Consider the following 11,892-nt stretch of genomic DNA (forward strand, 5'->3'; position numbering starts at 1 on the left):
ATCTTGGAGAATGGTTACTATGGTTACTGCCCCACAACTGGGAGCACAACCGAAGCTAGTGCTGCCAATCCTACTCTAAGATTCAGGACGAAAAAGAAAATTGAGAAACTAAATGACTGCTTTTCTTCTGCACCCTCCATGAGTAGGTAGCAATCGTTCAAGATTTTACATGTCTTATTAGGGTTTAGACCCCTTTATGAGATGTAAAAAACCTCTTCAGATTGCTAAGAGTCATCAAAGGAAAGACTGACCTAAGTTGTTTTGCGTAAGAGAGTACTGTGAATTTGGGACATGAAAGATAGCAGATGAAGTGAAAAGGAGAAGGTTCTCTAGGGAAAGAGAAGCTGATAGAAATAGTAGCATGCTGGCACCAAGGTAAGGGTATGATCTCTGTCAGTTCTATGTGCCCCATAGGGAAGGGCGATTAGTAGATTTTAGGCCTAGGAAGCTTACACGCTTTAGAGATACTTAGGAAAAATGAAAAAGTAGACATGGTACACAGCAAGAGCCAAGATGTGCTGTGAAGATAAACCAGAAAAAGGACATAGTTAGGATCAAATGACAAAGGTGAAGCAGGTTTGTCATAAGCTAATTTCACTGCCATGATCACAGCAATGCACACGTATATGTATCTTTCCATTTAGATATTTTAAAGACGGCATTCTAGAAGGCTAAAAGGTTAGGAATTATCTGGCTTACTTGTTTTTCTACCTGTCTTTTGTTTTGGTGGCAAAAATGTTTCTAATAAGCAGATAACATCCAGCAGGTGTTTTCTGGAAAAATGATATGATAATTAAAATCATGTAGGTGTCCATGTACACACAAGTTAGAGGGAGGTCAAGTAATGCTTCCCACAACATGCTAAGCTGAAGCATACTTACAGAGTGCTTTTAGGCTAGGAGTATGGAAGAGAAGAAGGCAAAGGGTGAGCACTAGAACTGTTTGCAAAGAGGATGCTAGATGAATTGGAGAAAGTCCATTTCTAGCTTGTGAGGTTATTAGCTCCAACCCATATAACATACAATTTTTCTACAGAAAAATTTTGGTGGCCAGTTTTCTAATGTGAAAAGAAGCTGTGAGAATAATATGAGTATCTAAAACTTGGAGTAAAAGATCCCCGTAGCACCAGCTACTGAAAATAGCAGTGTATTTATAGGAATCTTAATGGTATGGAGTTTCAAGCTAGAAGGCAATTCTGATTTCCAAGCCATTTTGGCTCCCTTGAGAACTCCTCTCTGGCCCCTACACCTCCTGGCATTATATTTTTGTCTCAATTTATTCAGAATCAATTTCCAAAGGATCCTTCTTCTATATCTCAAATTGTTTTAGTAGCTCACAATGAAAACAGAAGAACCTCTGTGTCTTAACTAATGAATAATAGCTATTAGGTTTGGCTAGAATCTTTGAGTTTCATCAGTGGTACCAAATCATTCGGATTCTGAGGACCTAGATCAGAGAATCTTTGCCTGGTTTTAGTGGACTATTAAGGGTTATTAAAAAGGTGCAGTGGGTCCATGCAGGGCCTGAAAGACATGTGCATTCTCTCAGGTATTTTATATACCATTCACCCCTCCCCCATTGGAAATATCATTCTATCAAGGACTGAAAACCTTCCCACAAACAAGAGATGTCCTCCTTATCTGGCAAGTCTCCATATGGATACACATTTCTAAAACCAATGGGATTAAAAAGATGAGCCTAGTCAAGGTGACCAACTACATGTGTAAGTGAGTTCTCTCTCTTAAAATTCCATTCAAAAGACAGAATAAAAAAATACAAACGTATGAATAAACTTATGGTGAACATGGAAAAATGAAAGAATACTATCCCTAGACTGAATGGTGATTTCTGAAAGATATAAATAGATTATATTCAATGAACCCCAACAGAACAGAGGAACTTACATATGCAACTGAATGGAAGATTCTCCAACATAAATAAGGTGAGTCTTCTTGGTGGAAATTTATAATAAGAACTCAGTCAATGGAATCGAATACAAAGAATGGGCCACAAGTTAGCAGGCTGGTGTATTAATTAGCTTTTGTTGTGACAACAACACACTCAATATCTTGTTGGCTTGCAACAAAGAACATTAATTTTCTACTCTTGTGTCTGAAAGTCAGCTACAGAAGCTTCACTTCAAAAGTGATTTGGGTTCAGATCCTCTCCAAACGTGTTTTTATCCCAGGACCCAGGTTAAAAAAGCATCTCCTACCTGGGGTGTTCTGTTTTCACGGTCAAAGGCTGGAGCACATATGGTGAGTGGTAGCAGGTGATGTCTCCACTGCCTAGGCTTGGAACTGGGATACAACGTATTTGTCAAAGCAAGTCGCATAGTCAAGCCCCAGATCAATGTGACAGGAAGTATACTCCAATCCACAGAGGATATGGGGAGAATGGTATAATTATTTGAATAACAAAATCTATCACAGTACTTCTTTTTAGTCATAAATATCCACATAATTCAAAATATAAATTACATTCATCCTTTCTTCAATGAAGAAACCATAAAGCTTTATTCCAATGTGGTATCTTGCTTGAAATCCAAGACCTCAGGATAATCCCTTTATCTGGTCTAGATATAGGTCCTCTTGATCCAGAAACCTCTGACCTAAAATGACAAGTTATCTGCTCCCAAAACATCCAGCATACAATGTTGGACCAGAAACAGGATAACTACAGCAAACACTCGTATCCAGAAAAGGTGAGTGTGGAAGACGCAATTCTGAAACGCAGCTGGACGAACTGCAAGTCACCCTCCCTGAGATGGTAGAGAGCTCAGCTCATTAAGCACAAGTTTTACTTCCTAGGAGTAACTCCACAGTCCATCCTGTTCCATTGGCTCTTGACTCTATCTTAGAGAATTTCTTCCCATTTCACTTTCTCTTTGGACACATCTGAAAAGGGCAATCGAAAATATTCCCTTTAGCATGGATGAGAAGCACTTTTACCATTTTCTGCCTGTCTAAATGTGGGTGCCCACGGGTCATTTTACAACTCAGAGAACAGTACATTTTAGCCCAGCTTAGAAATGCACTTGTCAAAAATGTAGTGTTTTTTGTTTTTGTTTGATCTATTTTTATCTATTTTACTCCATCAGCTCCATATGCCAATGTCTCCATCCACGATTTGTTGCAAGATGTAACTCTGAGTTCCTAACTCTGAGCTTCTTGGACTTCAGTAGAAACATGCCCTTTCCCGTTATGTCTATTATAAGTGTCATTCTGACCAGTTAAAAGGCTAATCTGGGATCAGATTAATCAAATGGTGGATTTTAAAAAGGTGTCATGGTTGTACCCTCGTTAGGGCCTCAGTGCCTTTGCCCCGAGTTCCAGTCTTGAGCTCAATCTCACCAGGTTTTCCTCACTCAAAGCTGCTCTCCATTTTATCTTTGACTGTTTGTCAAGGAGACACAGATGCATCCTTCAATGCTGAAGTTGCCAGCATTTATGGATTATTTCTTTTTTCTTTCATTCCTGATTTCTTATTTTGTTTTTCCTTGAACTAATATCTTTTTCTTATATAACCTTCTCAAACATAACCAATAACTATTAACTCAGCTACCAACATTCTCTCTTTCTACTGCATTAACCAAGGACATGAATTTATCAGATATCTTGACTACCTCCAAGATATTGCAGGACACAGTTTAGTCAACTGTTTTGCCCTTGCAGTAGCATGGGTTGTCTTTGTCCAGTTTTCTATAACAGTTTCTTGCAATTCACTGTCCTTCCCTAAAGGCAATAGTATATATTTCAGTTGATGTTTTTAGGAGTTGCTTTGGTTCTTATAATGACATTACTCTGTTTCTGGTACCAAATTCTGTACTAGTTAACTACTGCAGTAACAAACAGCCCCAAGATCTCAATGATTCATGATGTCAAACATTTATGTCATGCTTACAGATCTGCAGTGGCTCTGTTCTAGGTTTTGGGAGGGATTCAGGTCTATTATATATTTCTATTTTCCAGGATTCAGACTACAAAAGCCATAGTTACATGGAGCGTGTTCTGATGCTTGAATTCAGGAGTAAATGAGGATAAGCAAATGACACAGTACATTCGAAAGGCCTCTGTGTAAATGTGGCATATGATTCTGCAATGGCTAAGGTAAGACATGTGGCCAACAGCAGTATTAGTGGGGAAGGAAGTATAATCCTCCCACAGATAGAGGTAAAGCAGAAGTGAATATGTGCTAAGTAATAATGCAATTTGCCATATCTTGGCAGTAATTAATAACTGCTGTGGAAAAATTGTGTCAAGTATGCATTTTCATATCAGCAGGCACCAGTATTTGCCCTCAGGGTAAAACTGCAAGTCAAGTTTACTTCTCACAAAATAATTAGGAATTCTGACACTGGAGACATCCAAAGAGGGAGCTAGTGCTATAAAAGTAGGGCAATGTCCTACATACATTGTTTTTGCCAAAAGGGACAAGAAATTCCTGTGCCCAGAAGACAAGCTCCATGTGTAACACAGAATGGGACTCATTAATTTAAGTTAAGGGGATCTTGGTCCTTATGAAGACAGAAGATTTGTTTCATTCAGCAAAAAAAAAAAAGTGTTTAAACTTTAAAAAAAAAATCAAAGTAATGTAAACATGATACACTGTCCAATTCTCCATAGTAGTCAACACCTATATTGCTTTAAAACTCCATCAGCTTCAGACATTTGCTTTACCTATTTGGCTTCTAAAGGCAATGTACTACAGTTTATCATGTTCTGGGAAGACAGCCTGCCTGGCCACAAATTCCCTTACCGTGTCCTCCACTATGCCACAAGCCAAGGCCACATAATTGGAATCCTTATTAACTGCAAGGGAACCAATGGTTTTCTCCAAAGCTTAGGAAATACTCTCTAGCTACAAAAAGTGGCCAAATTATAAAACCTCACTTGCAAAAGGGTTGAGAGAAAAAAAATTACGGAAATGACTCTTAGGAACCAACACACAACAATTAGTTGGTAAGAAAATAGAATAAACACAGAAACCCAAAATAAATAGAAACTAAACACAGATTTAACTTTTAGATGTGAGATAATGTAACGGGAGGGAAAATGAGAGAGAGAAAGAGAGGGAGAAAGAGAGGGAGTCAGGGAGGAAGACAAAGAGAAGAGAAGAAGAAGAAAGGATGGAAATATGAAAGCAGAGTGATCAAAGGTATTGGAAATGAAATTACAGAAATGATGGTTACAATAATAAGTAAAAGGATGATACAGCAGAATGTTTACAGACTATATACATTTAAATATGTAAATTAAACATAGTATACAGAAAGATCATGACAAATTATTCTTTCAGATTACCCAGTTATGAGTAAAGGAGACACAAATTCTGAGATTAAAAAAGTGAGTTAGGGAGTACTTGTGTGGGACAGTTAATACCCCACTTAATAGGGAAGACAGTCGCAAATATTTGGCAAACCCTATAACCAAGGTGCCAGAAAATCATCACTAATACCAGGCCAATCAGAACAGATGCCATCTTGTACACCATACTGATAAGTAGCTGATAATCAACATGGCTTTAGAAGGAATCTTAGAGTAGAAAACAGAAAGAACAAAGTGGGAAGTGTCTTCAAAGTGCTTGATAAATAACATTTTACTTTAGTTAACCAGGAAGGAATAAACTGGCTTCAGAATTCTAAACCATAAGATGCTTGCTTACGATAAATCAATGCTGTCAAAATTCTGATAAATAATAATAATAATGATTATTACTTCTCCTTTTAATTATATTCTTTACAATTATTTTATCTCTTAACTCTATACTCAGGAAATGCCTTTGGTAATGTCAGTGTTCAACTAGAAAGGAATTTTCCTCCCCTGTGACTAGGCTTCTAGCTTTCTAGATTCTTCTGTACCAATTCAAATCCTAATGCAGACTCACTTCAGTACACTCTCTCAATTGTCTATATCCAAGCATCAAAGAAGAATTAATTAGGGAAATATGAGAACTGTATTACAGTCAATCCTATGATTTTTATAAGAAAGCCCTCAGTGTTGCCTAATACTGAACTCTCTTTCTGTGTTATCCCTCAGGTAGATAGTGCTGGACTTCCTGCCTGGCTTTTGATTTTGCTGTTTCTTCTAAGCACTGTCTTATATTACTGTATAGGCTGGCAGTCACATCCTTTTTCCCAAACTTACTATGTCAAGCTTTCAGGATGTCACAATAGTTGAAGAATCCTAAGTTGAAACTTGTGGCAGAGGGAAATTTGCTGTTTCTTTGAGATCAGAAATTAAGACAGTTTTTCCCTAAGACACATTGTGACAAGTGATTCATAGTAGAGGATTTATTAACTCATGTTGAAAATAAACCATTAAATCAATTTTATCCCATCATAACCAGTAGAAAAGTTTTTTTTTTGGATTTCGTATCTTTTTATTAGATTGGTACAAAAGCAATTGCAGTGTTGCCATTACTTTTTTGTTGTGGTTGAGACAGAGTTTCGCTCTTGTTGCCTAGGCTGGAGTACAGTGGTGAGATCTTGGTTCACTACAACCTCTGTCTTCTGGGTTCAAGCGATTCTCCTGCCTCAGCTTCTGGAGTAGCTGGAATTACAGGTGCTAGCCACCACGCCCGGCTAATTTTTTGTATTTTTAGTAGAGACAGGGTTTCACTATGTTGGCCAGGCTGATCTCGAACTTCTGACCTCAAGTGATTCACCTGCCTTGGCCTCCTAAAGTGCTGGGATTACAGGCGTGAGCCACTGCACCTGGCACCATTACTTTTAATAGCAAAATTGGCAATTACTTTTGCACCAACCCAATACAATTTTGCTTTCAGAGTAGATGAGCTAGAAGGAAACTTCTCTTTCAAACAGGAAAGAACTAAATTTGAACACAGCTTTCTTAATTTATTAGTTGTATAACTTGAAAAGTGTGTTATAGTTATGCCTAAGAATTTCAATTTCCTTCATATATACAATGAGAATAACTCCTTCTAACTAGAAAACTTGTTGGATTGTTGGAAGACAGAGAATTATGAAAAATGCCTGGTACTCAGAAAATTATGTATATATTTACTATCTTTATTATTGTTTTACTCTCAAAGGGGTCTAGATTTTCCATAAAATTAACAACGTGTAGAGGAAGATTTCTACAGAGGGGAACATTCTTCCTGTTTTGGCAGCCTGGTCCACAGGAAGATTTGTGAACTGAGTGATGAGCCAATTTGTTGCCTGGATGAATTATATTCAAATAACCTCACCGCATCTCTCCAGAGAACTGTTTATAAGGTTATGAGCTCATCAAGCTCTTGCCCTGTGTAACAGAAGCTGATTGGGTTTAAATGGTAACATGTTGAAGGAAAAGCTAGGCTTCCAGAGACCTCACGAAGCTCATTGGAGTTCTGCCTTCCTTTGCCCTCTGCTTCTTTGTACTTTTGACAACTCAAGGTGATGGGGAAAGTTTCTGGGCAGCTAATACTTTTGGGGTTATGATCAAGTCAAGGAAAGAGAGAAATTTCTTTGGTGGCAAGTTTCTCTCTTTTCCAGGAATTAGCATGCTCACTTTCCCCATAGAGCCATCTCAAATGTTAACAAAAAAAATTGTTTTTTTTTTTTTTTGAGGCAGGGTCTTGCTCTGTCTTCCAGGCTGGAGTGCAATGGTGAGATCATACCTCACTATAGCCTTGGACTCCTGGGCTCAAGGAATCTTCCTGCCTCAGCCTCCTTAATATGCTGGGATTACGGATATAAGCCACCACACCTGCCGTCTATTTACAGAAATGTTACAGATGAGGATGAGACCAAACTATCTCTTCTGTGTAGTTTCTGCTAACTCTAACATTAAAATTTGGATCGGATGCCTATCAGAGTAGTTGCTTACTGTATTGGTAAATAAATACTAATTAATAAAATACCACCCAGAAAAAAATGGGTGGCATATATCATGTTTCATAAATACTTTCTTCTTTGCTTCTTTATAAAATGGTGGGAAGCAATTGCTTCTGTTTTATCTTTTGTAAAAAAGATATGTATTTTATATTGTGTATTTTTTTCTGTCCCTTTATGCAACCTCCATGTAAAGCACCTCTTCTTGGACTCAACTTTCCAGTGTGCCTTCTTCCTGTAAGTGACACAGGAGCAGCAAGGACTGTAGGAGCACACAACCTACCCCACAAGATCTGTCTCATGCAGCCTTGGGTTTCCAGAGGATTATTCTTCTAATCTCATCTATTTTCTGTAAGCTCTTTAATCAGCCTTTAAGCCTCTCTCCTTCCTTTGCCGGAGGTAATTAAATCATATGTGTGAATGGGCAGTCTGCAGGAGGGTCTGCAGGATGGGACCCTTGGGATGCCTGGGCTCCTGGGGTGGGGATGATCAGAGAGTCCAATGCAAAAGCTGCCAAAGACTGGTTCACTGATACCAACAGGAGTGCAGAGTTACTATCATCTTTTCAAGAAGACAGAATTTCTCCCTCAATGAAGAGGGTCTTTCTGACGAGCATTTGATTCTGGGAAAGACACAGAAAGCAGGAAATGGCTCCTGACTAGGCTACAGACCTCTGAAATTATGCTGAGTGATAAAAGGGGTACTGATGTTGTTGTAGCCAGACTGCTGTCATAGGCCTCGCTACAATCAGAGGTGTTAATGACACCAGCCTCTGCAAAAGGATGGGCAGGGCTTTGGTTCCTCTGTAAAGCCTTCCATGGAACAACCATCCACCCACTCTCTTATTCTTTCGACTTCTTCTTGTGTAACAGTTGTGCTTCCCCTAGCAATTAATCATGGGTTTCCTGATAGCATTTCTTAGTTTATTTTCCTGCAGTATTATTTAGTTATTGACATGTATCTGCAAATGTTTTAACCTCTCATTTCTCAGTAACAAGATCATAAAATTATTTATTTCCTTCTTCATACTGTTTTGTGAATCAATTACATGTAATTTTCAAGGACCTCTATAGGGGAATGTTTCTCAACTAGAAAATCTCATGACTTGAAATATAGCATTGACAGGACATCAATTAGATTCCCCTGACAATTCACAAATCAGATGAACTTTGCTAAAGTAGGGTTATTATTATTATTTTTTACAGAGCACCTACCCTATGACTGTCTTAGGCAACAGGGATGTCCAAGAAAATGCTCCTGTTCACAAGGATTTGATTCTCTAGCAGAGCAGAACCATCCAATAGAACTTTCTGCTGTTGAAAATGTTCTATACTTTGCATTGTCCAATAAGATAGTCACTAGATACATGGGGTTATTGAGCACTTGAAATGTGACCAGTGTGACTGAGAAACAAAAAGCCTCATTTTATTTAATTTTGATAAATGTGCATTTAAATATCCCTCGTGTATTGGCCCCTAAAGCCTATCATTAATTCTCCTCTAGCCCCCAAAAATAATAGTTGCAAAATGCAGTTTAATCCACAAATAAAAATGAGGTAAGTCTCTACTCATTTTTTCCACTGATTGTTTACAGTACAACAGAAAAGCAAATCATGACGAGAATGAGGCCTGAACTCTGGGATTGTGGAGCTTGCTAGAAAAGGGGAGCCCTGACTAGAAACAGCTAATGAACCAGCACAGGAACTGCACAGAGTGAGAGAGCTGTGAAAATGAAAGAACATAGATTGAGTTGTTCAGTGATGTGGAGCGCCTGTCTAGAAAATAATTTATCCTTTGATAGTTCACTCTGGGGAATAGGCAAGAATGGAGCTTACTTTGCAAAAAGAAGTGCTTTTTTATAATGGATCCCCATGTAGAAATGGATAAACTAGCTAGTAGCTTTTAACTAGATTGCAGATAAATGGAAATGATTATAGAAAGCCAAGCAAATTAGGCAGTAACTGTGCCATCCCCACCAACTCCCCACAGACACCTTTGGAAATACATTACCGTCTGAGACAGCTCTGCTCATTTATATCCACCTTATCTGTATTCCTCTCCTTCCAGGATATGTCACACAGGATGCTTATATTTAAAAAGCGGGACAAGACAGTCTGGAGAACTTTTCGGCTCCTGCTGTTAACACACTAACACGAAACAGGCACTCTGGTGGACTCCCTGCAAGTAGGCTGGGAGCAGCTGATGCTGAGGCTTGTCACAGCACTCAGAGAAGTTCCTGTGAGCCAGAATTGTTGAAGCTAAGTAAATTACTCTCCTGCTTGGGTGCTCCCCTTGCCTTACCTTTGTGCCTCTCTAGGGCTTGGGTTTTGCCCAGCTTGTGGCTGATGAACCAGAACCTAACTCTGTATGCTGAGCGATTGCAAAAATGAAGGCATTCATGGTGATGATGATTTAAATGGTAACCCTTGGAGACTTGGGTTTGGAATCAGCATCATGAAATTGTCTATATTATTGAATGTAAAAATCACAAGTCAAACACAGCAATTTATTAAGTAGTACAAAAACCTACAGTTGTTTCCTGCATTAACGTGTAATGTTGAAGCTTCCCTAAGCACATCAAGAGAAGTACATTGCGGAAACTACTAGGGCTTCTGTTCTCAAAAGGCAAGCAGACTATTCCATGCTAAACCACCTAAATGTATTGTAACATAATTAGAGTTGTTCAGAGTTCTAGGGAACAGCCTGTCAATTCTTCCTGGATTTCCTTTTTAATTTGCCTCGGGAGCATAGAAGACACTTCAGAGCCTATTTAAGTAGAGACAATCTTGCACAGGTAGAAATGTAAATATCTCTGTAAGGCTAAGTGATGATGCTAAAATAAGCTGTTGGAGGTATTTGCCAACTGGTTTAAGCTACACATTTGAGGAAGCATGTCCTCTAGGGAGATCATTTTGAATATTGCAATTGCCTAATAATTCTTCCCCATTACTAAATATGGGGAATATATTTTAAAAACTGAGGATTTTGTTATCTTAAAATTTTTATAATTTTGGATCTTATGACTGAGCAATTCCAAGTATTTATTAAAGGTGTGTGTGTGTGGGGGGGGGGTGTGTATTCACCAAACAGCATGTCTAAGAATGTTTCAGCAGCACCATTTGCAAACAGCCCACATAACCTACCTGCAGTAGAATAAATAAATTGTGATATAAGGGAATACTATAATGAATAGTGATCTACAGGAATACTATACAACAACAACAACAAAAAATTATGACTACCAGCAAAATGGATAAGTACCACCAACATAATGTTGACAACGGAAACAGATACAAAATAGTACATAGACACATATTCATGATTATACATATATTGTTCAAAACCAGGCAATTTTGAAGCTACAAGTCAAGATAGTAGTTAATAATAGATAAGGAAACAAGGAGCCGTTCAAGGTTCTGGGGTGCTGGAAGTATTTTCTCTCTTCATCCAGACAACATGGGTGTGTTTAGTTCAGAAAAATTAATTGGACCGTACACTTATGGCTTATATGCTATCCTGTTAGATATTGCACTCAGTGGAAATGTACTAAAACAAAATAAAGTTGTTTCACATTTTAATTTTTTCCTAAAGAAAAAAACTTAAAAATCTCATTTTACATCCTCATTGTTTTACTAACAAACAATATAAAACAAGCTTATTTTGTATAATATTTTAATTCATTTTATTAATATAAAACACATTGAACAAACTATAAAAAAGTTTAATGATTTTTTTATAAATTATAAATTTGTATCCAAGCAACCAAAACCTAGATTCAAAAATAAAATAAATAAATATATTCCTAAATAAATATATGGACAACCATAGAGAAATACCCTATTCTTATTTAAACATGGCTCTACTGATAACCTATGAATGAATAGGTGCTTTTAAAAAATATTCATTGGTTCACAATATTTGGATAATTTACTTCCGTGTCTACATGAGAAGGTAGTCAAAATTAAAAAAAGAAATAAAATATAAATTTAGTTTTGCTCTTTGTAATTTGACACATGTCAATAACCAACTTAATAACATTTTAAACAATACATTCGGTTT

At 37.6% G+C, this 11,892-nt stretch overlaps 1 long non-coding RNA gene across 3 annotated transcripts; it reads left to right on the forward strand.

Moving 5' to 3' along the window:
* The first annotated feature begins 64 nt into the window (after nucleotides 1-64).
* Nucleotides 65-7,803, forward strand: LOC131382313 (uncharacterized). Of its 3 annotated transcripts, XR_009211692.1 has the most exons (4): nucleotides 65-142; nucleotides 3,972-4,109; nucleotides 7,054-7,396; nucleotides 7,575-7,803. It is a non-coding gene; the product is annotated as an uncharacterized LOC131382313 (long non-coding RNA). The 3 variants fall into 3 exon arrangements; XR_009211691.1 differs by lacking the exon at nucleotides 7,575-7,803 and having other exon boundaries at nucleotides 7,054-7,440; XR_009211693.1 differs by lacking the exons at nucleotides 65-142; nucleotides 7,575-7,803 and adding an exon at nucleotides 2,648-2,704 and having other exon boundaries at nucleotides 7,054-7,440.
* The last annotated feature ends 4,089 nt before the right edge of the window (nucleotides 7,804-11,892 follow it).

The sequence above is a fragment of the Hylobates moloch genome, unplaced genomic scaffold, assembly GCF_009828535.3.
Source record: "Hylobates moloch isolate HMO894 unplaced genomic scaffold, HMol_V3 SCAFFOLD_22, whole genome shotgun sequence".
NCBI classification, from domain to species: Eukaryota; Metazoa; Chordata; class Mammalia; order Primates; family Hylobatidae; genus Hylobates; species Hylobates moloch.